The sequence below is a fragment of the Coregonus clupeaformis genome, chromosome 9, assembly GCF_020615455.1.
Source record: "Coregonus clupeaformis isolate EN_2021a chromosome 9, ASM2061545v1, whole genome shotgun sequence".
In the NCBI taxonomy this organism is placed as follows: Eukaryota; Metazoa; Chordata; class Actinopteri; order Salmoniformes; family Salmonidae; genus Coregonus; species Coregonus clupeaformis.
This window is the reverse complement of record NC_059200.1, coordinates 23,959,934-23,984,828: the sequence shown is the minus strand read 5'-3', so window position 1 is coordinate 23,984,828 and position 24,895 is coordinate 23,959,934. Positions and strand designations below refer to the sequence as shown.

At 44.2% G+C, this 24,895-nt stretch overlaps 1 pseudogene; it reads left to right on the top strand.

Moving 5' to 3' along the window:
• Positions 1-5,579: 5,579 nt before the first annotated feature.
• LOC121574525 lies at positions 5,580-7,098 on the top strand (annotated as a pseudogene).
• The last annotated feature ends 17,797 nt before the right edge of the window (positions 7,099-24,895 follow it).

The following is a 24,895-nucleotide window of genomic DNA, read 5'->3' as shown; positions in this document are numbered from 1 at the left end:
CAGGCTCATCCTGACATGACCCTCCAGCATGACAATGTCACCAGCCATACTGCTCGTTCTGTGCGTGATTTCCTGCAAAACAGAAATGTCAGTGTTCTGCCATGGCCAGCGAAGAGCACGGATCTCAATCCCATTGAGCACGTCTGGGACCTGTTGAATCGGAGGGTGAGGGCTAGGGCCATTCCCCCCAGAAATGTCAGGGAACTTGCAGGTGCCTTGGTGAAGGAGTGGGGTAACATCTCACAGCAAGAACTGGCAAATCTGGTGCAGTCCATGAGGAGGAGATGCACTGCAGTACTTAATGCAGCTGGTGGCCACACCAGATACTGACTGTTACTTTTGATTTTGACCCCCCCTTTGTTCAGGGACACATTATTCAATTTCTGTTAGTCACATGTCTGTGGAACTTGTTCAGTTTATGTCTCAGTTGTTGACTCTTGTTATGTTCATACAAATATACACACAAGTGTTAAGTTTGCAGAAAATATACGCAGTTGACAGTGAGAGGACGTTTCTTTTTTTGCTGAGTTTATTTTCCACCATTTAATTTGCCTGGCTACCCAGATATCTTGCTCCAGCCAAAATACGCACGTTCGTGTCTTACATTTTAGTAGACGCTCTTATCCAGAGTGCCTTACAGTAGTGAGTGCATACATTTTCATACTGCTCCCCTGTGGGAATCAAACCCACAACACTGCCAATTCAAGCGCCATGCTCTACCAACTGAGCCACATGGGACCGCACATTCTTCTCCACGATGAGTCTGGATCTGAGTACCTCCTGACCCTTCACCAAATGTGAACACATTCTAACTGTTCTGATTGGACCCAGAAACTGATGGGTTGAGCCAGAAAACACGTGGGTAAACCAGCGTTTAGAAAATTCGTCATTAGCTTTGATACTCGGATTGGTTAGAGATGATTCAATCGCTGATGCATTTGTTTTGCACAACACCCTTCATTTTGACGTCACTACAACTGACTTCAACAATGGCAGTCTCAGACTGAAGTATGTAGCAAACAGAGCAGCGGAATAATTCAGTTTCTGTCATCAGGCAACCAGTTAATGGCCACATGGCCTCTTAATCTCTACCTGGTACAGCCAGTAGAGTACTGGCCACCCATCTGAGCCTGGTTCCTCTCTAGGTTTCTTCCTAGTTTCATGTGTTCTAGGTAGTGTTTCCTGGCCACTGTGCTTCTGCATTGCTTTCTCTTTGGGGTTTTAAGCTGGGTATCTGTAAAGTTCTTTGTGACAAATGCTGATGTAAAAAAGGCTTTATAATATTGATTGATTGATAGTCAGACGCATGGTATTAGGATGAGTATATTCACAATCCCTCTCGGCCAGGGTGTGACACTCTACCCATTGGGCACAAACTGGTTGAATCAACGTTGTTTCAACGTATATTGTCAACGGATTGTGAAGTGGAATCTACGTGGAAATACATTGGATTTGAAAAAAGTAATCAACTGTTTTGAAGGTGACATTTCAACCACAGGATTATGTCATAATGGTAAACAAACTTCAACAGACTAACCTTGTATAGAATATATTGCATTTTTACCTTTAAAACAACATCTGATCTATATCCACTATCAGAAAAAAATACCTTAGGCTGGGCAGCACCTCCTACTGCAGAAGTGATCTATCTACAGCTACCCTTTGGTCTCCCATCCAGAGATTTAACCAAGCCCTGTTTAGCTATGATATTTGTCACTGACTATTACCAATGTACTATCGTGAGAATGTTTGCAGCGAGATCTCCACTTAAAAACGAAATATATTCAATGTTGCTATTGAAGTCATTCTAAAGGGTAGGTTTAAAAGTGCAAATGAAATGTGACCATACTTTATCACTCATATCTGATCAATTCTGCTAAGGCCTGTATGGCATTTGCAAAGTCATCAACAGCTATTGTTTCAATTCAACACAGAATTGAACTAAACATAGACAATAGGCCTAGGGTTTCAAGCTCTGGTTGATTTCAAATGTAATGATATTTAGTGATATCGAATTGTGTTTGGTTGTCAATGCAACCAAATATCAACTTTTGAAGGTTTCACACCCTGATCTGTTTCACCTGTCTTTGTGCTTGTCTCCACCCCCCTCCAGGTGTCGCCCATCTTCCCCATTATCCCCAGTGTATTTATACCTGTGTTCTCTGTTTGTCTGTTGCCAGTTCATTTTGTTTCGTCAAGCATACCAGCGGTTTTCCCCTTTGCGCCTGTATTTTTCAAGTTTCTGTTTTCTAGTTTTCCCGGTTTTGACCATTCTGCCTGCCCTGACCCTGAGCCTGCCTGCCGTTCTGTACCTTGTCACACCATCCTGGATTATTGACCTCTGCCTGCCCTGACCCTGAGACTGCCTGCCGTTCTGTACCTTTTGGACTCTGATCTGGATTACTGACCTCTGCCTGCCCTTGACCTGTCATTTGCCTGCCGCCTGTTTTTGTAATAAACTTTTGTTACTTCTCAATCAATGTCTCAACCAAGTATTACCCAATTATCCACGTTGAAATGATGTGGTGTGCCTAGTGGGTACTTTCAATACTTCTTTCTTGAACTTTATTACTCATTTTGTCACCTACTTCCCATCGATTAAGAGCGATTATGAAAACAAAGGCCTCCATCTCCACCAAAAATCTAAGTTAAAGAATAGGACGAAATCTGCAATAGGTACATTTTTGGGCGACCCGGCCAAGTTCACCTAGAAATGTGAGTTATAGATCTGTCATTCTTATTGAAAGCATGTCTAAAAAGCAGTAGATATGTTCTATGTGCACTATTTCTATGCTTCCCGTTCTTAAGTTTAGTTTTTGCGTCTTTTACTTTCGATTTTGTACACCAGCTTCAAACAGCTGAAAATTCAATGTTTTTGGTTACTGAAAAGATATTTCAAAGCGGTTTAGATGGTACAATGATTCTCTATGCTATACTTGCTTGTTTTGTCACATAATCTGAAATTAGGCGAACTATTATAATTTTATCAACCAGGAAATGGAGGAGCAACTTATGCATAGTGCATTTAAAGTTTGATTTGATTTAGTCCTGTTCTTTAACTTTGAATTTTGGTTGAGATGGAGACGTGAATACAACATATCAAATGATTAATTTTTAGACAAACTGGAATTAAAGCCAGACTTAGTCAGTGGCACAGATGTAACTATCCAAGCAGAACATATATCTCCTTCAAATATTGATATTTAGTTGTGTAGACACAATTCAATGACATAATTCAATATCACTTTTGGAATACAATAAATAGCCTATTAACTTGTCAACATGTTAACAAATGATAGGTTGTATTCATATCTCCAACTCAACCTAAAATCTAAGTTAAGAATGTGATCATGCCAGTGGCTCAGATGAAGCTGTCCAAGCAGTAGGCTACATCTCCTTTAAATCAAATCAAATCAAATCAAATCAAATTTTATTGGTCACATGCGCCGAATACAACAGGTGCAGACATTACAGTGAAATGCTTACTTACAGCCCTTAACCAACAGTGCATTTATTTTAAACAAAAAAAGTAAGAATAAAACAACAACAAAAAAAGTGTTGAGAAAAAAAGAGCAGAAGTAAAATAAAGTGACAGTAGGGGAGGCTATATATACAGTAAAATAAAGTGACAGTAGGGAGGCTATATATACAGGGGGGTACCGTTGCAGAGTCAATGTGCGGGGGCACCCGGCTAGTTGAGGTAGTTGAGGTAATATGTACATGTGGGTAGAGTTAAAGTGACTATGCATAAATACTTAACAGAGTAGCAGCAGCGTAAAAGGATGGGGTGGGGGCAGTGCAAATAGTCCGGGTAGCCATGATTAGCTGTTCAGGAGTCTTATGGCTTGGGGGTAGAAGCTGTTGAGAAGTCTTTTGGACCTAGACTTGGCACTCCGGTACCGCTTACCGTGCGGTAGCAGAGAGAACAGTCTATGACTAGGGTGGCTGGAGTCTTTGACAATTTTGAGGGCCTTCCTCTGACACCGCCTGGTATAGAGGTCCTGGATGGCAGGGAGCTTTGCCCCAGTGATGTACTGGGCCGTACGCACTACCCTCTGTAGTGCCTTGCGGTCAGAGGCCAAGCAGTTGCCATACCAGGCGGTGATGCAACCAGTCAGGATGCTCTCGATGGTGCAGCTGTAGAATTTTTTGAGGATCTGAGGACCCATGCCAAATCTTTTTAGTCTCCTGAGGGGGAATAGGCTTTGTCGTGCCCTCTTCACCACTGTCTTGGTGTGTTTGGACCATGATAGTTCGTTGGTGATGTGGACACCAAGGAACTTGAAGCTCTCAACCTGTTCCACTACAGCCCCGTCGATGAGAATGGGGGCGTGCTCAGTCGTGCTCAAATGTTGATATTTGGTTGCGTTGTCAACCAAACACAATTCAATATTATTTTTTTGATACAGTAAATAGCCTAAGGTTAAGGCTATTTTACAAACAAATGTAACATTCAACCTTAAAATGAGTAACACATCCATGGCCTCATTTTGAGTTTACTGTAACTATACATTACTTCTTATGTAATCATACAAAGCATGCATGTATAAGATAGCATGCATAGGTTGAGGCAGGTCTGTGGAGATCTTCACAAGGGCTGTAATAATCTGTGCAGAATCTCAAATGGCATTGATCACTTTCACCATGTACTTTTAATGTAATCTCAACTGCAATCTAGGTAGTTTGGTTCTGCTATTAGATTAAGCACAGTGATAACACAATCTATTGTATAAATAAACAACATATCTGACATTGTATTCCCATTTGAACTTTGCTGTACTTTTAAATGATTGAAAGCGCAGTGATAGACATTTGGCTGACAACTAAACCAAAAATCTGCCATTGTTTTTCCATTGTAATTTGGTTGTGCATTTAGACGGTTGAAAGCATAGTGATAACACATTGGAAATTCAGCTAACTTTTGCCTGTCTTTTTGAGTTGGTGAATATAGGTTGTAATCTCATGAATCAATGTCTCAACCAAGTATTACCCAATTATCCACGTTGAAATTATGTGGTGTTCCCAGTGGGTACTTTCAATACTTCTTCTTTCTTGATCTTTATTACTCATTTTGTCACCTACTTCCCATCGATTTTGCCCTTCCCTATCACGTTCTATCCCTTTAAACTCAAAACCTTAAGCTAAGTGACAAAATCAGAACAGAGACCTGAAAGAAGAGGTAAGTTGGATGCAAATGTTCAGTTGAATTATAGGTGAGCTCTTGCACAGCACCTTTTAAATTATTAACTTGGGAAAACATAATTGATAGAGTGATACTATTTTCAAATATTTGTTTAACTTTGAAGAGGATTTGACACCCCTCTGTTTCATGACAGTAATAAGTAAGGGCCAACATTATCAACATTGGAGGTGCTAATGTTTGAATTTCAATTCGGTTAATGTAGCCTCATGTTATATAAACAGCAAGACTATTGCCATTAATTATGACTGGTTATAAGAATGACCTCACTGAGAACCCTTAGTGCAATGCTCAGTTAAGTTAAAACATAAAGTTAGAAAATGTTGTGTTTTACAATGAGTGACATTGTGTATCAAACAATTTCTCCCCTAGTGACAACATGAATTTCTCAGAGGAGTACTTGGATGATTATTATGACATGTTCATTCAAACTGATCATTCAGAGCAGGTAAATCAGTCCATACGGGTGGTGTCCATGGTCCTCTACAGCATAACCTGTGTCCTCGGTATCCCAGGCAATGCCTTTGTCATCTGGATAGCTGGAGTGAAGATGAAGAGGACAGTTAAAACCGTCTGGTTTGTAAACCTGGCTGTAGCAGACCTCCTCTGCTGTATCTCCATACCCTTCTCATTGGCTGAAATCATACTGAACCAACACTGGCCATTCGGAGAGGCTATGTGTAAGGTTATCCCCTCTGTCATGTACCTCAACATGTTTGCCAGCATCTTCACCCTGGTTCTCATCAGCCTGGACCGCTTTGTCCTGATCATCCTGCCTGTCTGGTCCCAGAACCACCGGAGCATCGCCCTGGCCTGGTTGCTGTGTGGTCTGGCCTGGGTCCTGGCCCTGCTCCTCAGCCTCCCCACCATGATCCATAATGGGACCATCGATGTTAGTGACGACAACGAAGAAATTATGTGCACCTCTATATACCCCCCTTGGCGAAAACAAAATTAGGGGCATCTTTTTGGCCATCAAAGCCACCCATGTCCCCAGGCTGGTCCTCGGCTTCCTCGTTCCCCTGTTGGTTATCGCTGTCTGTTACCTGCTCATCGGCAGGAGGGTGAGCAGCGGTCGCTTCAAGTCTCAGAGGACCTTCTGGATCATTCTGGCTGTGGTGGCAGCATTCTTTGTGTGCTGGCTGCCGTATCACATCATAGGTATGGTGATTGGGTATGGTAGGTTTGCCTCGGCAGGTGAAGCCTGGAATTGGTACCCTGTGGTCATCTCTCTGGCCTATGTCAACAGCTGCCTCAATCCTATCCTGTACGTGTTCATGGGCCAGGACTTCAAGGAGAGGGTCAGGATCTCTTTCCGTAAAGTATTTGAGAATGTCTTCAGTGAGGATGCCACAACACACACATCTGTGTCTCAGGTCTGAGTCCGAAATGTCTGATAACTCTCCTGGGTCGTATTCATAAACTTAGGTTATAGGGGACGTGTTGCCTTTATCTTAATGAATTCCTACGCTGGTACTTGATCACAAAACATTGTGACTTGTTGAGTCACTAAATGAGAATGATCTGGATGGTATGCATTAAAAAATATATTTTACAAGCAACAAAGTAATAATGCATTGTGAGGTCAATGCCTGATAGTAATATTGATTGCATTGATTTTGAATTCAATTTGATGACTTTGAATCGACATGGAAAACCGTCTGTGCCCTGTGGTTGTAATGTTGCTTGCATTGCTTTTGAGGTTTTTGTAAAGCTGTTGTTGTTGTCTTATATTTTGTTACATGTATGTTGTGTAGAAAATGGAAGTGGGAGCCAGTATCTAGATTACTCTGATCAAGACATTCCAGGAAACAAAAGAAAAGGTTATCACATTTTCAAAAATAAACAGTCTAAAGATCAACTGGTCCTGGCTGGTTGGCATAGAAGTTCTCCACAAAGCCACATAGCAGTACTATAGAGCAATGATAAGCATCAGACTAACCCCATATGATGATAAACTTGACTAACTCCATATGATGCTAGAGATATCACTGTATAACTGCATAAAGATTGAAATGTTGTGACAACAGCTTGGGTTCATTTATATGTCAGAAAAATCTGAACACTCTCTTGCTTACAGCTTCATTTTCTCAGAGTTATCTCCTGGTATGTGAAGACTGTCATATTGGGTGGGCTGGAGTTTAGTTGGGGCAGGAAGAAGTAAACTATTATCTGATCCTCTGCTCGGAAATGGAAACGTACATTTGAACTTAAAGGGGCAATCAGCAGTTGCTACATCCATTTTTGGACTTATAAATAAATGATACATACCCATTGATTCTTGAAGAATACAACGTATGCCTCATGAGCTAAGTTCAACTGTCGTAACCCATCAAATATAGGCATATATTTACTTCAATGTTTGTAAACAAACACCATATAGCCTCAAAACATGGTTAAAGTAAAATGTTGATATCAATAATGTTCAGTCCTTGCATCCATAGCTCTGTCTATGAATTTGACAGTGGTCTAGCCCCACCCCCTTATATTTTTACAGAAACGGGTGGAGTGTACACTTTGTTATTGTTTGAACTGCTGATTGCCCCTTTAAGTACCCTTCTAGCCTCTATGACTGCATTTACACAGGCAGACGGATTCAGATATTTTTTTCACTAATTGGTCTTTTGACCAATCGGATCTGTTCTGAAAAATATCGGATTTGAAGAAATTAGATGTGATTGGTCAATAATTAGTGGAAAAAAGATTAGAATTGGGCTGCCTGTGTAGACGCAGCCCTTGTGTTACTTTCCTCCTAAACAATGTAGGAGCCATAGAAATAGGACGACTAGAATGGACGAAGCCCCTCACACCACTGCAATTTGACAGTACACTCAAGGGAATGTCTGTTCTAGTAATTCTATTTCAAATCATTTATTTTAAACATCGAACAAATAGCGAAAAAGCTAACATAATTCCATTGTCTATCTTATTCTCACATAAATGCAAAAAATACATTCTAAATAATAATTATAATAATAATATTTAAATTGTGGAGCGCATTATCCACGTTCAATGTGAATAAATGCATTGACATTCTGTTAAAACGGCCAGCTTCAGTCAGCTGATTCTAGCCATCCCTTCTGGTTAGTTCTAGTCGGGCAGCTTAGTCTCCCATTCAGAGGACCCCCACTTTTGTTAGTGTTTTATTGGTTAATGTCACACCAAATACTTATCACCACATCTCGTTCAGCCTATCAGTGGCCTTGATTCCCGGGACTTCAGTTTCAGTTAGTCTATGACCCCAGCACGCTGTGTGGTCAGAAACATGCTTTCCCCATCCTGATGAGCATTTCCACAGTTTTCCCTCCTGCTGAACTTTTCCTCCTGTGGACTGAATCCCTGTATGTCTGATGTTTAATTGTGCGTGCATCTAAACAATCACATAGTTAATGTCAGTTATCACTGTACATGATTCTCAGTTATCTGAATCATGTGTGGTCAGATGTGTGTTTGATGTGTGTGTGTGGATGTGGACATCTTCTTCCATTAAACTTCCCTTAACCTGAACATCCGCCTCATCCTTGTTCTGACCGGACATTCTGTAGTGGTTGCTACCGGCCTTAAGCCAGCACCTAAGGTTTCTTATTACATTCATGGTCCTTCGATTCTCTACAACCCTCCACTCTATTTTACATGGTCCTTCGAGCCGGATCCAGTAACTGCTACAGCCCAAGGATGCCAGTTAGCAGAGAATATCCTCCTCAAGATGTGGTCCGTCCGCGCCGACCAGCTTACCTGCCACAATATCTAGAAAATTACGGCGATGGCTATGAGTCAAGGCACAGACAACCACACACATCCACATACCACTTCTACGAGGGAGAGCAGCTAGAGGGTTTTCTTGAACACTCAAGGTGGGATTTACTGCAGTCAAAGTAGCCTTCTTCCACTTCAACAACTCATCACCAGTCCAAGTCACCACCCAGGCTGACCAGCAGAATAGAGGACAGAGCCTCAGCCTTTCCATTGGTTGCTAATTTACCAGGTTCCCACCTCAGGCTAACCTCGACCAGAGATCGCCAAGATCAGCGTTGAACCTCGACCAGAGATCACCGGGATCAGCGTCGACCTGAGCGTGGACCGCCAGTGACAACCGGAGAGGTCTCACTGCGTTTACACAGCCAGTGTGACAAGATTGATGAGATCATTGAAGCAATCCATAAGATGAAAGGTTCCTACAGTCCACCCGACCACCGTCGCCAGTACTTACCTGATGGACACTGCCAGTTGTCACCTGACCGTCTCAGCCAGTCCTTCAACAGTTCTCTCCTCTTACAACTGAAAGACGTCTTAGAGGGGCAGAACAGGGACCTGTGCCACCAAGATGCCCAAGAAGTTGATGACATCATCTCAGAGATCGTCATGCAACAGATACTACACCAGAAGCGCCATAGTGAGGTTCTGCGGGCACCAGCGCGACCAGCTCATTGATGCCAGACGTCGGAAGATGCTTGAGACGCAGTGCCGTTCCACATCAGCTTCACCATTAGCCCCGGTCTCGGATCCGACCCCTGCTGTGGAGTCCCTTACAGTGGTGCTACAGCTTTCTTCAGGGCCAGAGGAGCTACCAGAGCTCACCCTGGCGGAGCACCCTACCACTGTGCTCCAGCCGACCCCAGCCGTGCAGATCCAGCCTGTTCCGACAATGAAGCTCAAGTTAGTAATGGGGCCTACTACACCGGCTCCTGCCATGGAGCTTCAGCTCACCACTCCCACTGCTGTGCTTCAACCAGCGCCTGTCACAGAGTCTCAACTGATTCCCACAGTTGTGCCATCGCAGTCTCCAGTGACAGAGTTTCTGCTGATCCCAGTTCTGGACCCAAGATTAATCCTTACCTCCCTGCCTGTTCGTGAGCAGGAAGACCTACAGCCTTCTCCAGGGATGGAAGAGATACCAGAGTTCACTGTGAGGGAGAACCCTACTCCAGCTGACACCTCTGAATGTCAGTTGATCTATAATGCGGGAGCCCTGTCTGTAGCTGCTGAAGGCACCAAGTCCAGCCCTGCCACTCAGACCGCTCCGGTCCCTGCCAGGTGGGATCTGCCTAGTCCTACCTTTGACGTCCAGCCTACTGCTGTCCAAAGACATCTCCCTGCTCCTCACTGGGAGCCTCCTCCAGTCTCTGCTGCAGTGGCTTGGTCCATGTCTGCTGTCCAGGCCCTGTCAGTCCCTGCCTGGAGGAACCTGCCGGTCTCAGCCATGGGGTTCTTGCTAGCCTCGCCAAACTGTTTCCCGCTAGCTCCAGCCTTGGGAGACCCTCCTGATATCCCTGTGGGGTACCCTCCTGACCAAGGTGTTCAGTGTTTTGTCGTAGGAGACACCTCACCTTCTGCCCTATTAGGTCTTCAGTCTATAGCCCCAGTAGGTCCAGAGTATCTTAGCCCTCAGTTCCCTAATCACCTAGCGGTTTCACAGTTTCCTGCTAAGCTAGGTCCCCAGTTTCCTATCCCAGCAGGCCCAGAGCTTTTTGTCCTAATAGATTTCGGCTGAGCCCGGTGAAGCACGAGGCTAGCTAACCCACTACCTGGACTAGCTAGTGGGTAGCTACTGTAACTATTAGCAACTGTGGATAGTTGTTTCACGCTTAAGAGTACCTGTAATTATGCCAGCTAGCTGCCTACCATTCAGCTTTTTCTAACCTCATTGTCTGAAGCGTTGGCGTTAGGTAGTTAGTAACTACTGTGCTCGAAATATAGCTAGCTTGTTGCTACCTGGATAGCTAACTAAACAATAGCTGGAACGACCTAGCGAACAGACGCGAACTGGCTGAGTCGATTCAGTGGCTAGCTTTGCACTTGGCTGGCTAACAGTAGCTGCTAGGGGTAAGTTATAACCTACATTTGTGTTTTGTTTTTACATACTGGTAACCAGAGTCGTTCAAGGGAATTCGGGACATGGGTGACTAGTTAACGTTAGCTTGGCTCTCTCTGTGTGTTCGTGCCGTGGGAGGAGTTATTTTTTTTCATTGGCAGAGAGCAATGGCTAACTAGTATGCTAACTATTCTAGCTAACTAACTGGCTGAATAAGTTGACGACGGACTCGCTCAAGCTGTCGGGACTAACCCAGAACTTTACACAACGTTAGACACGGACACGAATGATCTGCTTGGTGTGTTGACACACTGGTGGTTTGTTGTGGCCAACTATTGCTAGTTGGCTGTGGCGTCATAGGATTCGGTGCCCTGGACGGTTTTCACTGAAGAATACTGTACCAAGTTAGCTAGCTGAATAAACTAAGTTAGTCTATTCCTAGAAAACATTGAACCGCTGGAGTTTACAACAATTATAGATTCTGAGGTGGAAGTTGGGAGAGTTATATTTGGGTGTTTCAGTGAAACGTGAGGGAGGCCCCGCTCTCTCGTTTTCCCAGATGTTTAGTTCATTTCATTCCGATCTTCTTTGCATTTTCTGTAGCCTGTAGTGTCTGTCTATCCCTGTTCTCTCCTCTCCGCACAGGCCATACAAACGCCTCACACCGCGTGGCTGCTGCCACTCTAACCTGGTGGTCCCTGCACGCATGACCCACGTGGAGTTCCAGGTCTCCGGCAGCCTCTTGAACTGCCGTTCTGCGGCCAACAAGGTAGATTTCATCTCAGCCTATGCTACCCTCCAGTCCCTCGACTTCTTGGCGCTGACGGAAACATGGATTACCACAGAAAACACTGCTACTCCTACTGCTCTCTCCTCGTCTGACCATGTGTTCTCGCATACCCCGAGAGCATCTGGTCAGCGCGGTGGTGGCACAGGAATCCTCATCTCTCCCAAGTGGACATTCTCTCTTTCTCCCCTGACCCATCTGTCTATCTCCTCATTTGAATTCCATGCTGTCACAGTCACTAGCCCATTCAAGCTTAACATCCTTATCATTTATCGACCTCCAGGTTCCCTTGGAGAGTTCATCAATGAGCTTGACGCCTTGATAAGTTCCTTTCCTGAGGATGGCTCACCCCTCACAGTTCTGGGTGACTTTAACCTCCCTACGTCTACCTTTGACTCATTTCTCTCTGCCTCCTACTTTCCACTCCTCTCCTCTTTTGACCTCTCCCTCTCACTGTCCCCCCCTACTCACAAGGCAGGCAATACGCTTGACCTCAATTCTTCTCCCTCCAATCTCCTGATTCTGCCTCCTCAACCCTCCTCTCCTCCCTTTCTGCATCCTTTGACTCTCTATGTCCCCTATCCTCCCGGCCGGCTCGGTCCTCCCCTCCTGCTCCGTGGCTTGACGACTCATTGCGAACTCACAGAACAGGGCTCCTGGCAGCCGAGCGGAATTGGAGGAAAACTAGACTCCCTGCGGACCTGGCATCTTTTCACTCCCTCCTCTCTACATTTTCTTCCTCTGTTTCTGCTGCTAAAGCCACTTTCTACCACTCTAAATTCCAAGCATCTGCCTCTAACCATAGGAAGCTCTTTGCCACCTTCCCCTCCCTGCTGAATCCTCCTCCCCCCCCCCCCTCCCTCTCTGTGGATGACTTCGTCAACCATTTTGAAAAGAAGGTTGACGACATCCGATCCTCGTTTGTTAAGTCAAATGACACCCCTGGTCCTGCTCACACTGCCCTACCCTATGCTTTGACTTATTTCTCCCCTCTCTCCAGATGAAATCTTGCGACTTGTGACGGCCGGCCGCCCAACAACCTGCCCGCTTGACCCTATCCCCTCCTCTCTTCTCCAGACCATCTCCGGTGACCTTCTCCCTTACCTCACCTCGCTCATCAACTCATCCTTGACCGCTGGCTATGTCCCTTCCGTCTTCAAGAGAGCGAGAGTTGCACCCCTTCTCAAAAAACCTACACTCGATCCCTCCGATGTCAACAACTACAGACCAGTATCCCTTCTTTCTTTTCTCTCCAAAACTCTTGAGTGTGCCGTCTTTAGCCAACTCTCGTGCTATCTCACTCAGAATGACCTTCTTGATCCAAACCAGTCAGGTTTCAAGACTGGTCATTCAACTGAGACTGCTCTTCTCTGTGTCACGGAGGCTGTCCGCACTACTAAAGCTAACTCTCTCTTCTCTGCTCTCATCCTTCTAGACCTATCTGCTGCCTTTGATACTGTGAACCATCAGATCCTCCTCTCCACCCTCTCCGAGTTGGGCATCTCCGGCGCGGCTCTCTCTTGGATTGCGTCCTACCTGACAGGTCGCTCCTACCAGGTGGCGTGGCGAGAATCTGTCTCCGCACCACGTGCTCTCACCACTGGTGTCCCCCAGGGCTCAGTTCTAGGCCCTCTCCTATTCTCGCTATACACCAAGTCACTTGGCTCTGTCATATTCTCACATGGCCTCTCCTATCATTGCTACGCAGACGACACACAACTAATATTATCCTTTCCCCCTTCTGATAACCAGGTGGCGAATCGCATCTCTGCATGTCTGGCAGACATACAGTGGGGAAAAAAAGTATTTAGTCAGCCACCAACTGTGCAAGTTCTCCCACTTAAAAAGATGAGAGAGGCCTGTAATTTTCATCATAGGTACACGTCAATTATGACAGACAAATTGAGGAAAAAGAATCCAGAAAATCACATTGTAGGATTTTTTATGATTTTATTTGCAAATTATGGTGGAAAATAAGTATTTGGTCACCTACAAACAAGCAATATTTCTGGCTCTCACAGACCTGTAACTTCTTATTTAAGAGGCTCCTCTGTCCTCCACTCGTTACCTGTATTAATGGCACCTGTTTGAACTTGTTATCAGTATAAAAGACACCTGTCCACAACCTCAAACAGTCACACTCCAAACTCCACTATGGCCAAGACCAAAGAGCTGTCAAAGGACACCAGAAACAAAATTGTAGACCTGCACCAGGCTGGGAAGACTGAATCTGCAATAGGTAAGCAGCTTGGTTTGAAGAAATCAACTGTGGGAGCAATTATTAGGAAATAGAAGACATACAAGACCACTGATAATCTCCCTCGATCTGGGGCTCCACGCAAGATCTCACCCCGTGGGGTCAAAATGATCACAAGAACGGTGAGCAAAAATCCCAGAACCACACGGGGGGACCTAGTGAATGACCTGCAGAGAGCTGGGACCAAAGTAACAAAGCCTACCATCAGTAACACACTACACCGCCAGGGACTCAAATCCTGCAGTGCCAGACGTGTCCCCCTGCTTAAGCCAGTACATGTCCAGGCCCATCTGAAGTTTGCTAGAGTGCATTTGGATGATCCTGAAGAGGATTGGGAGAATGTCATATGGTCAGATGAAACCAAAATAGAACTTTTTGGTAAAAACTCAACTCGTCGTGTTTGGAGGACAAAGAATGCTGAGTTGCATCCAAAGAACACCATACCTACTGTGAAGCATGGGGGTGGAAACATCATGCTTTGGGGCTGTTTTTCTGCAAAGGGACCAGGACGACTGATCCGTGTAAAGGAAAGAATGAATGGGGCCATGTATCGTGAGATTTTGAGTGAAAACCTCCTTCCATCAGCAAGGGCATTGAAGATGAAACGTGGCTGGGTCTTTCAGCATGACAATGATCCCAAACACACCGCCCGGGCAACGAAGGAGTGGCTTCGTAAGAACCATTTCAAGGTCCTGGAGTGGCCTAGCCAGTCTCCAGATCTCAACCCCATAGAAAATCTTTGGAGGGGAGTTGAAAGTCCATGTTGCCCAGCGACAGCCCCAAAACATCACTGCTCTAGAGGAGATCTGCATGGAGGAATGGGCCAAAATACCAGCAACAGTGTGTGAAAACCTTGTGAAGACTTACAGAAAACGTTTGACCTGTGTCATTGCCAACAAAGGGTACATAACAAAGTATTGAGAAACTTTTGTTACTGACCAAATACTTATTTTCCACCATAATTTGCAAATAAATTCATTAAAAATCCTACAATGTGATTTTCTGGATTTTTTTTCTCATTTTGTCGTGTACCTATGATGAAAATTACAGGCCTCTCTCATCTTTTTAAGCGGGAGAACTTGCACAATTGGTGGCTGACTAAATACTTTTTTCCCCCACTGTATCAGTGTGGATGACGGATCACCACCTCAAGCTGAACCTCGGCAAGACGGAGCTGCTCTTCCTCCCGGGGAAGGACTGCCCGTTCCATGATCTCGCCATCACGGTTGACAACTCTGTTGTGTCCTCCTCCCAGAGTGCAAAGAGCCTTGGTGTGACCCTGGACAACACCCTGTCGTTCTCCGCTAACATTAAGGCGGTGACCCGATCCTGTAGGTTCATGCTCTACAACATTCGCAGAGTACGACCCTGCCTTACACAGGAAGCGGCACAGGTCCTAATCCAGGCACTTGTCATCTCCCGTCTGGATTACTGCAACTCGCTGTTGGTTGGGCTCCCTGCCTGTGCCATTACACCCCTACAACTCATCAGAACGCCGCAGCCCATCTGGTGTTCAACCTTCCCAAGTTCTCTCATGTCACCCCGCTCCTCCGCACACTCCACTGGCTTCCAGTTGAAGCTCGCATCTGCTACAAGACCATGGTGCTTGCCTACGGAGCTGTGAGGGGAATGGCACCTCCGTACCTTCAGGCTCTGATCAGTCCCTACACCCAAACGAGGGCACTACGTTCATCCACCTCTGGCCTGCTAGCTCCCCTACCTCTGCCAAAGCACAGTTCCCGCTCAGCCCAGTCAAAACTGTTCGCTGTTCTGGCACCCCAATGGTGGAACAAGCTCCCTCACGACGCCAGGACAGCGGAGTCACTTGAAACCCCACCTCTTTAAGGAATACCTGGGATAGGATAAAGTAATCCTTCTACCCCCCTTACCCCCCCCCCCCCAAAAAAAAAAAAAAAAAAAACATTGTAAAGTGGTTGTCCCACTGGCTATCATAAGGTGAATGCACCAATTTGTAAGTCGCTCTGGATAAGAGCGTCTGCTAAATGACGAAAATGTAAAACATTTAACATCCCCTAGCTCACAGTCAGTAGCCCAGTCAGGCCCCAAGTCACTGGCTTTGTAATGCCCCAAGTCAACAGCTCTGGGCACTCAGTTAGTTTCTCCTGAACCCAGGGTCCAGCTCTCTCCCGTCTTTGGGTATTTTTCTCCCTCTCTTTCAGGTGTGCAGCTGTCTCCTGTCCTGAGATCTTTGCCTGTTGCTGCTGTGGGGATCCAGCTGATCTCAGCTCCAGTCCCAGAGCCCTCTCCTTTCGCTGACGTGGTGGTCCGGCCGTCTACTGTCCTGAGATCTCTGCCCGTCGCTGCTGCGGAGATCCAGCCGACCCCAACTCCTGTTCCTGGGGCTTCTCCTGTTGCCGATTGGCGAGCCTCACCATCTGCAGTGCAGAGACCTTCGTCGAGCTCTGCTGCTGCGGACCTGTGGTCTCTAGTCCTGAGAGCTTCGTCGAGACCTGCGGCCGAACGTCCGCCGTCTGCCATGCTGAGACCTTCATCGAGCTCTGCAGCTGCGGCCCGACCTCCTGATCTTGGGCCCTCACCTGGTCCCTTTGCCTGGGTCCGACCTGCCCGGTGGCCACCGCCTGTTGTTGCTTCGTGGCTCCAGACGCCTGAGTATCCAGTCCAAGGGTCGTCGTCGAGCTCTCCTGCAGCCCTGCGGTCTCCAGTCCTGAGACCCTCGTTGAGCTCTGACGCTGTGGCTCTGTGGTCTCCAGTCCTGGTGTCCTCAGCTGACACCGTACCAGGGATCAATATGACTCCTGCTCCTCCCCTGGGGGTCTAACAAGCCCTCACCATTGAGGTAATCCTGTTGCCTATTCCACCGTATCTTGTTGGCTCCCCTTTTCCAGAAGTGCTTCACAGCCTGCACTGGCCCCTACAGTATCACTCACCCTGGTCTGATGACCTCAAACCCCTTTGTGACGGGGCAGCCAGGTTCACCAAAAGACAGGACTTCTGTTGGACCAGTCGCCCGTCTCGTCTACATTTCTGTCTCTCTGGATGACCACAAGTATTCACGTCATTCCTCTCAGTGACTGTCTGCCCTGGCTACCCTTTGTTGTTGATTTCAAATCTGTCAACACATTTGGGGGTGGCTGTTAAAACGGCCAGCTTCAGTCAGCTGATTCTAGCCATCCCTTCTGGTTAGTTCTAGTCGGGCAGCTTAGTCTCCCATTCAGAGGACCCCCACTTTTGTTAGTGTTTTATTGGTTAATGTCACGCAAAATACTTATCACCACATCTCATTCAGCCTATCAGTGGCCTTGATTCCCGGGACTTCAGTTTCAGTTAGTCTATGACCCCAGCACGCTGTGTGGTCAAAAACATGGTTTCCCCATCCTGATGAGCATTTCCACAGTTTTCCCTCCTGCTGAACTTTTCCTCCTGTGGATTGAATCCCTGTAAGTCTGATGTTTAATTGTGTTTGCATCCAAACTGTTATAGAACTATATCCATCCTGCCCTGCCTTTCGAAAGTATTTGAAAGCCATGTTAACAAACAGACCACCGACCATTTCGAATCCCACCGTACCTTCTCCGCTATGCAATCCGGTTTCCGAGCTGGTCATGGGTGCACCTCAGCCACGCTCAAGGTCCTAAACGATATTATAAACACAATCGATAAAAGACAGAACAGTACTGCGCAGCCGTCTTCATCGACCTGGCCAAGGCTTTCTACTCTGTCAATCACTGCATTCTTATTGGCAGACTAAATAGCCTTGGTTTCTCTAATGACTGCCTTGCCTGGTTCACCAACTACTTCTCAGATAGAGTTCAATGTGTCAAATCGAAGGGCCTGTTGTCTGGACCTCTGGCCGTGTCTATGGGGGTGCCACAGGGTTCAATTCTCGGGCCGACTCTATTCTCTGTGTATATCAATGATGTCGCTCTTGCTGCTGGTGACACTCGGATCCACCTCTATGCGGACGACACCATTTTGTATACATCTGGCCCTTCATTGGACACTGTGTTAACAAACCTCCAAACGAGCTTCAACGCCATACAACGCTCCTTCCGTAGCCTCCAACTGCTCTTAAACACTAGTAAAACTAAATGCATGCTCTTCAACCAAACGCTGCTTGCACCCGCCCACCCGACTAGAATCACTACTCTCGGCGGGTCTGACCTAGAGTATGTGGACAACTACAAATATCTAGGTGTCTGGTTAGACTGTAAACTCTCCTTCCAGACTCACATTAAGCATCTCCAATCAAAAGTTAGATCTAGAATCGGCTTCCTATTTCGCAACAAAGCCTCCTTCACTCATGCTGCCAAACATGCCCTCGTAAAACTGACCGATCCTTGACTTCGGCGATGTCATTTACAAAATAGCCTCCCAACACTGTACTCAGCAAATTGGATGTAGTCTATCACAGTGCCATCCGTTTTGTCACCAAAGCCCCATATACTACCCACCATTGTGACCTGTACGCTCTTGTTGGCTGGCCCTCACTCTATTCGTCGCCAAACCCACTGGTTCCAGGTCATCTATAAATCACTGCTAGGCAAATCCCCGTCTTGTCTTAGCTCACTGGTCACCATAGGAACACCCACCCGTAGTCTGCGCTCCAGCAGGTATATCTCACTGGTCATCCCCAAAGCCAACACCTCCTTTGGCCGCCATTCCTTCCAGTTCTCTGCTGCCAATTACTGGAACGAACTGCAAAAATCTCTGAAGCTGGAGACTCTTATCTCCCTCACTAACTTTAAGCATCAGTTGTCAGAGCAGCTTACCGATCACTGCACCTGTACACAGCCTTTCTGAAATTAGCCCACCCAACTACCTCATCCCCATATTGTTATTTATTTTGCTAATTTGCACCCCAGTATCTCTATTTGCACATCATCTTTTGCACATTTATCATTCCAGTGTTAATACGAAATTGTAACTATTTTGCACTATGGCCTATTTATTGCTTTACCTCCATAACTTACAACGTTCGCACACACTGTATATATATTTTCTGTTGTATTTTTGACTTTATGTTTTGTTTACCCCATATGTAACTCTGTGTTGTTGTTTTCTATCGCACTGCTTTGCTTTATCTTGGCCAGGTCGCAGTTGTAAATGAGAACTTGTTCTCAACTGGCTTACCTGGTTAAATAAAGGTTAAATAAAATATATATATATAAATTAAAATGTTTGCATTGGATGCGTCTCTATGCACCGCATACGCCGATGTCACACTTCCGGTGAAAGGTGTAGAGCTAAAGTGGTGTTTGTCAGACCATGAGACATCCTGAAAATCAGTCTTCTCACGAAAATGTCTGTAGCGTCCGAACGGTTTTGCCTAGAAATATGACTCTATGGAAAGATGAGACTCTGACTCTCACGATGGTGTTCTCCATTTTACTCTACATCCCCCACAAGTGTCACAGGACTCGTCTGAAGGTAACTGGTACCGGTTTATAGAAATTAATAGAAGTATGGAGGTCATTTTGTGCCTACCACAAAAAAAGGGATTAAATGTGTAATAAAATGATATATTTCCTGAGCTTTCTTATATCTCCTAGATATAGGACAGACACTTTAAATTATTTTGATTTTGATTTCCTTTTTGACCTTTTTTTTGCCATTTATGAATGTGTTATTCAATGCGTTTCTATGGGCTATAGTAGAAAAGGTAAAATTCTATATTTGATCAAATGATTCTTTTATATATATATTTTTTTATACCTTAAGGGGTCCCAAAATTCTAAATTAAATAGCTAAATGACCATCTTTAAACAATTCCATATGTCAGTTTAGAACTCCAAATAATCTAAAATTGTTTAAAATTGATTGTGTAGCTTAATCAATTTACTTTAAGATGATTGAGACATGACAAATATTGCAAATATTGTGGATATTGACTTGCATTGGTTTTGTGCAACAAACACTAAAAAGTTAACATTTGGAGATAGTAGCCTGGTAAACAAAACCAAAGCATGGTTTGCTTTATTACCTTGTCCATATTCTGCTTACAGGCTAAGGAAACAATTTTTTAATTTAGCAATTTGGGTGAACTATGCCTTTAACTGGTTCATGATACAGTGGAAAATATATCAATACTATGGCTAGATGAAATGTTGGTAGAAAGCAAGGCCCTTAACACAAATCAATACACATTAAGCAAAATTTGATGCACTAACTGTAAGTCAATCTGGATGAGAATATCTGCTAAAGGACAAAATTGTCAAATGTAAATGTTCAGTATTTTAGTGAAGACCAAAGAGCTGTCAAAGGACACCAGAAACAAAATTGTAGACCTGCACCAGGCTGGGAAGACTGAATCTGCAATAGGTAAGCAGCTTGGTTTGAAGAAATCAACTGTGGGAGCAATTATTAGGAAATGGAAGACATACAAGACCACTGATAATCTCCCTCGATCTGGGGCTCCACGCAAGATCTCACCCCGTGGGGTCAAAATGATCACAAGAACGGTGAGCAAAAATCCCAGAACCACACGGGGGGACCTAGTGAATGACCTGCAGAGAGCTGGGACCAAAGTAACAAAGCCTACCATCAGTAACACACTACACCGCCAGGGACTCAAATCCTGCAGTGCCAGACGTGTACCCCTGCTTAAGCCAGTACATGTCCAGGCCCGTCTGAAGTTTGCTAGAGTACATTTGGATGATCCAGAAGAGGATTGGGAGAATGTCATATGGTCAGATGAAACCAAAATAGAACTTTTTGGTAAAAACTCAACTCGTCGTGTTTGGAGGACAAAGAATGCTGAGTTGCATCCAAAGAACACCATACCTACTGTGAAGCATGGGGGGTGGAAACATCATGCTTTGGGGCTGTTTTTCTGCAAAGGGACCAGGACGACTGATCCGTGTAAAGGAAAGAATGAATGGGGCCATGTATCGTGAGATTTTGAGTGAAAACCTCCTTCCATCAGCAAGGGCATTGAAGATGAAACGTGGCTGGGTCTTTCAGCATGACAATGATCCCAAACACACCGCCCGGGCAACGAAGGAGTGGCTTCGTAAGAACCATTTCAAGGTCCTGGAGTGGCCTAGCCAGTCTCCAGATCTCAACCCCATAGAAAATCTTTGGAGGGAGTTGAAAGTCCATGTTGCCCAGCGACAGCCCCAAAACATCACTGCTCTAGAGGAGATCTGCATGGAGGAATGGGCCAAAATACCAGCAACAGTGTGTGAAAACCTTGTGAAGACTTACAGAAAACGTTTGACCTGTGTCATTGCCAACAAAGGGTACATAACAAAGTATTGAGAAACTTTTGTTATTGACCAAATACTTATTTTCCACCATAATTTGCAAATAAATTCATTAAAAATCCTACAGTGTGATATTCAGGATTTTTTTTTCTCATTTTGTCGTGTACCTATGATGAAAATTACAGGCCTCTCTCATCTTTTTAAGCGGGAGAACTTGCACAATTGGTGGCTGACTAAATACTTTTTTCCCCCACTGTATCAGTGTGGAAGACGGATCACCACCTCAAGCTGAACCTCGGCAAGACGGAGCTGCTCTTCCTCCCGGGGAAGGACTGCCCGTTCCATGATCTCGCCATCACGGTTGACAACTCCGTTGTGTCCTCCTCCCAGAGTGCAAAGAGCTTTGGTGTGACCCTGGACAACACCCTGTCGTTCTCCGCTAACATCAAGGCGGTGACCCGATCCTGTAGGTTCATGCTCTACAACATTCGCAGAGTACGACCCTGCCTTACACAGGAAGCGGCACAGGTCCTAATCCAGGCACTTGTCATCTCCCGTCTGGATTACTGCAACTCGCTGTTGGTTGGGCTCCCTGCCTGTGCCATTACACCCCTACAACTCATCAGAATGCCGCAGCCCATCTGGTGTTCAACCTTCCCAAGTTCTCTCACGTCACCCCGCTCCTCCGCACACTCCACGGTTTGGCCTAGAAATATGACTCTATGGAAAGATGAGACTCTGACTCTCACGATGGTGTTCTCCATTTTGCTCTACATCCCCCACAAGTGTCACAGGACTCGTCTGAAGGTAACTGGTACCGGTTTATAGAAATTAATAGAAGTATGGAGGTCGTTTTGTGCCTACCCCAAAAAAGGGATTAAATGTGTAAAAAAATGATATATTTCCTGAGCTTTCTTATATCTCCTAGATATAGGACAGACACTTTAAATTATTTTGATTTTGATTTCCTTTTTGACCTTTTTTTTGCCATTTATGAATGTGTTATTCAATGCGTTTCTATGGGCTATAGTAGAAAAGGTAAAATTCTATATTTGATCAAATGATTCTTTTATATATATTTTTTTATACCTTAAGGGGTCCCAAAATTCTAAATTAAATAGCTAAATGACCATCTTTAAACAATTCCATATGTCAGCTTAGAACTCCAAATAATCTAAAATTGTTTAAAATTAATTGTGTAGCTTAATCAATTTACTTTAAGATGATTGAGACATGACAAATATTGCAAATATTGTGGATATTGACTTGCATTGGTTTTGTGCAACAAACACTAAAAAGTTAACATTTGGAGATAGTAGCCTGGTAAACAAAACCAAAGCATGGTTTGCTTTATTACCTTGTCCATATTCTGCTTACAGGCTAAGGAAACCATTTTGTAATTTAGCAATTTGGATGAACTATGCCTTTAACTGGTTCATGATACAGTGGAAAATATATCAATACTATGGCTAGATGAAATGTTGGTAGAAAGCAAGGCCCTTAACACAAATCAATACACATTAAGCAAAATTTTATGCACTAACTGTAAGTCACTCTGGATGAGAATATCTGCTAAAGGACAAAATTGTCAAATGTAAATGTTCAGTATTTTAGTGAGGATGTGTTCTCATCATCACAATAAAAAATATGAATTTCGCTTACGTTGATGACTTTGATCAAATCCAAATCAGTTTTCCATATTGATTCAATGTCATCACATTGAATTATTTTATTCAAATCGAATGTATTTTTTATTTTATTAGTCACATGTGCCGAATACAACAGGTTTAGATCTTACCGTGAAATGATTACTTACAAGCCCAAATCACGTGGAAACAACGTTGATTCAACCAGTTGTAAGCTGTCAGCAAGAGAGTGTTCAGATTTTTCTGACATATAAATGAACCCAAGCTGTTGTCACAACACTTCAATCTTTATGCTGTTACACGGTGAAAACCTCTCTAGCATCATATGGGGTTAGTCTGATGCTTATCATTGCTCTATAGTACTGCTATGTGGCTTTGTGGAGAACTTCTATGCCAACCAGCCAGGACCAGTTGATCTTTAAACTGTTGATTTTTTGAAAATGACAAATATTACAGTAAGCATGAGATGAGGAAGTAAGTGGTTGATGGCTGTAAATTATATATATATATATATATATTTTTTTTATGTCTTGATCAGAGTAATCTAGATACTGGCTCCGACTTCCATTTTCTACACACCAATAATGAAGAACATACATGTAACAAAATATAAGACAACAACAACAGCTTTGCACAAACCACAAAAGTAATGCAGGTAACATTACAACCACTGGGCACAGACGGCAGTTCAATGTCTATTTTTGATTTACACTTGGTTGAGTTGTCAACTAACGTGAATTCAATGTGAAATCAACAAAAAAGTTCACAATATCATTGGATTTATGTTAAAAGAAAAAATATGAATTTCGCTTACGTTGATGACTTTTATCAAATCCAAATCAGTTTTCCATATTGATTCAATGTCATCACATTGAATTATTTTGTTCAAATCAAATCAAAAGCCCAAATCACGTGGAAACAATGTTGATTTAACCAGTTTTTGCCGAGTGTGTTATTACCAGTGATGTATATCAACCCTGGATTGCAGATGCTATGTATTGGCTAGTGAGAGGCATTGAAGCCACCAGTCAGCCATATTGGCACTCCCGAGAAGGAGGAGTCCTCCATAGGAATTCAACGGTATTTCAATTAAATGTTTATGAAAGGACAAAATTACATGTAATTAAGTATTTTTGTTGTTGTAAATGGGGACAGTAACACGAGAACTTTCAAAAGAAATCACAGTTAAAGGAAAATATATATCTTTATATATATATTTATGTTTAGCTCACATAATATAATTTAAAAGTATGAATTAAGATGGTTGTAATAGAATAAACGTGCCAAAACAAATGTAGACATTAGTACATGCATTTCTATAGCTTCCAAATTATTTTTTACAATGGTGGGGAGTGCCAAGATGGAGGCATGTGGCTTCAACATAGCGCCCACTTTCAGTCATCCAGTGTATACTGTGAGGGAAAAAAGTATTTGATCCCCTGCTGATTTTGTTTGCCCACTGACAAAGAAATGATCAGTCTATAATTTTAATGGTAGGTTTATTTGAACAGTGAGAGACAGAATAACAACAAAAAAATCCAGAAAAACACACGTGAAAAATGTTATACATTGATTTGCATTTTAATGAGGGAAATAAGTATTTGACCCCTCTCAATCAGAAAGATTTCTGGCTCCCAGGTGTCTTTTATACAGGTAACGAGCTGAGATTAGGAGCACACTCTTAAAGGGAGTGCTCCTAATCTCAGTTTGTTACCTGTATAAAAGACACCTGTCCACAGAAGCAATCAATCAATCAGATTCCAAACTCTCCACCATGGCCAGGACCAAAGAGCTCTCCAAGGATGTCAGGGACAAGATTGTAGACCTACACAAGACTGGAATGGGCTACAAGACCATCGGCAAGCAGCTTGGTGAGAAGGTGACAACAGTTGGTGCGATTATTCGCAAATGGAAGAAACACAAAATAACTGTCAATCTCCCTCGGCCTGGGGCTCCATGCAAGATCTCACCTCGTGGAGTTGCAATGATCATGAGAACGGTGAGGAATC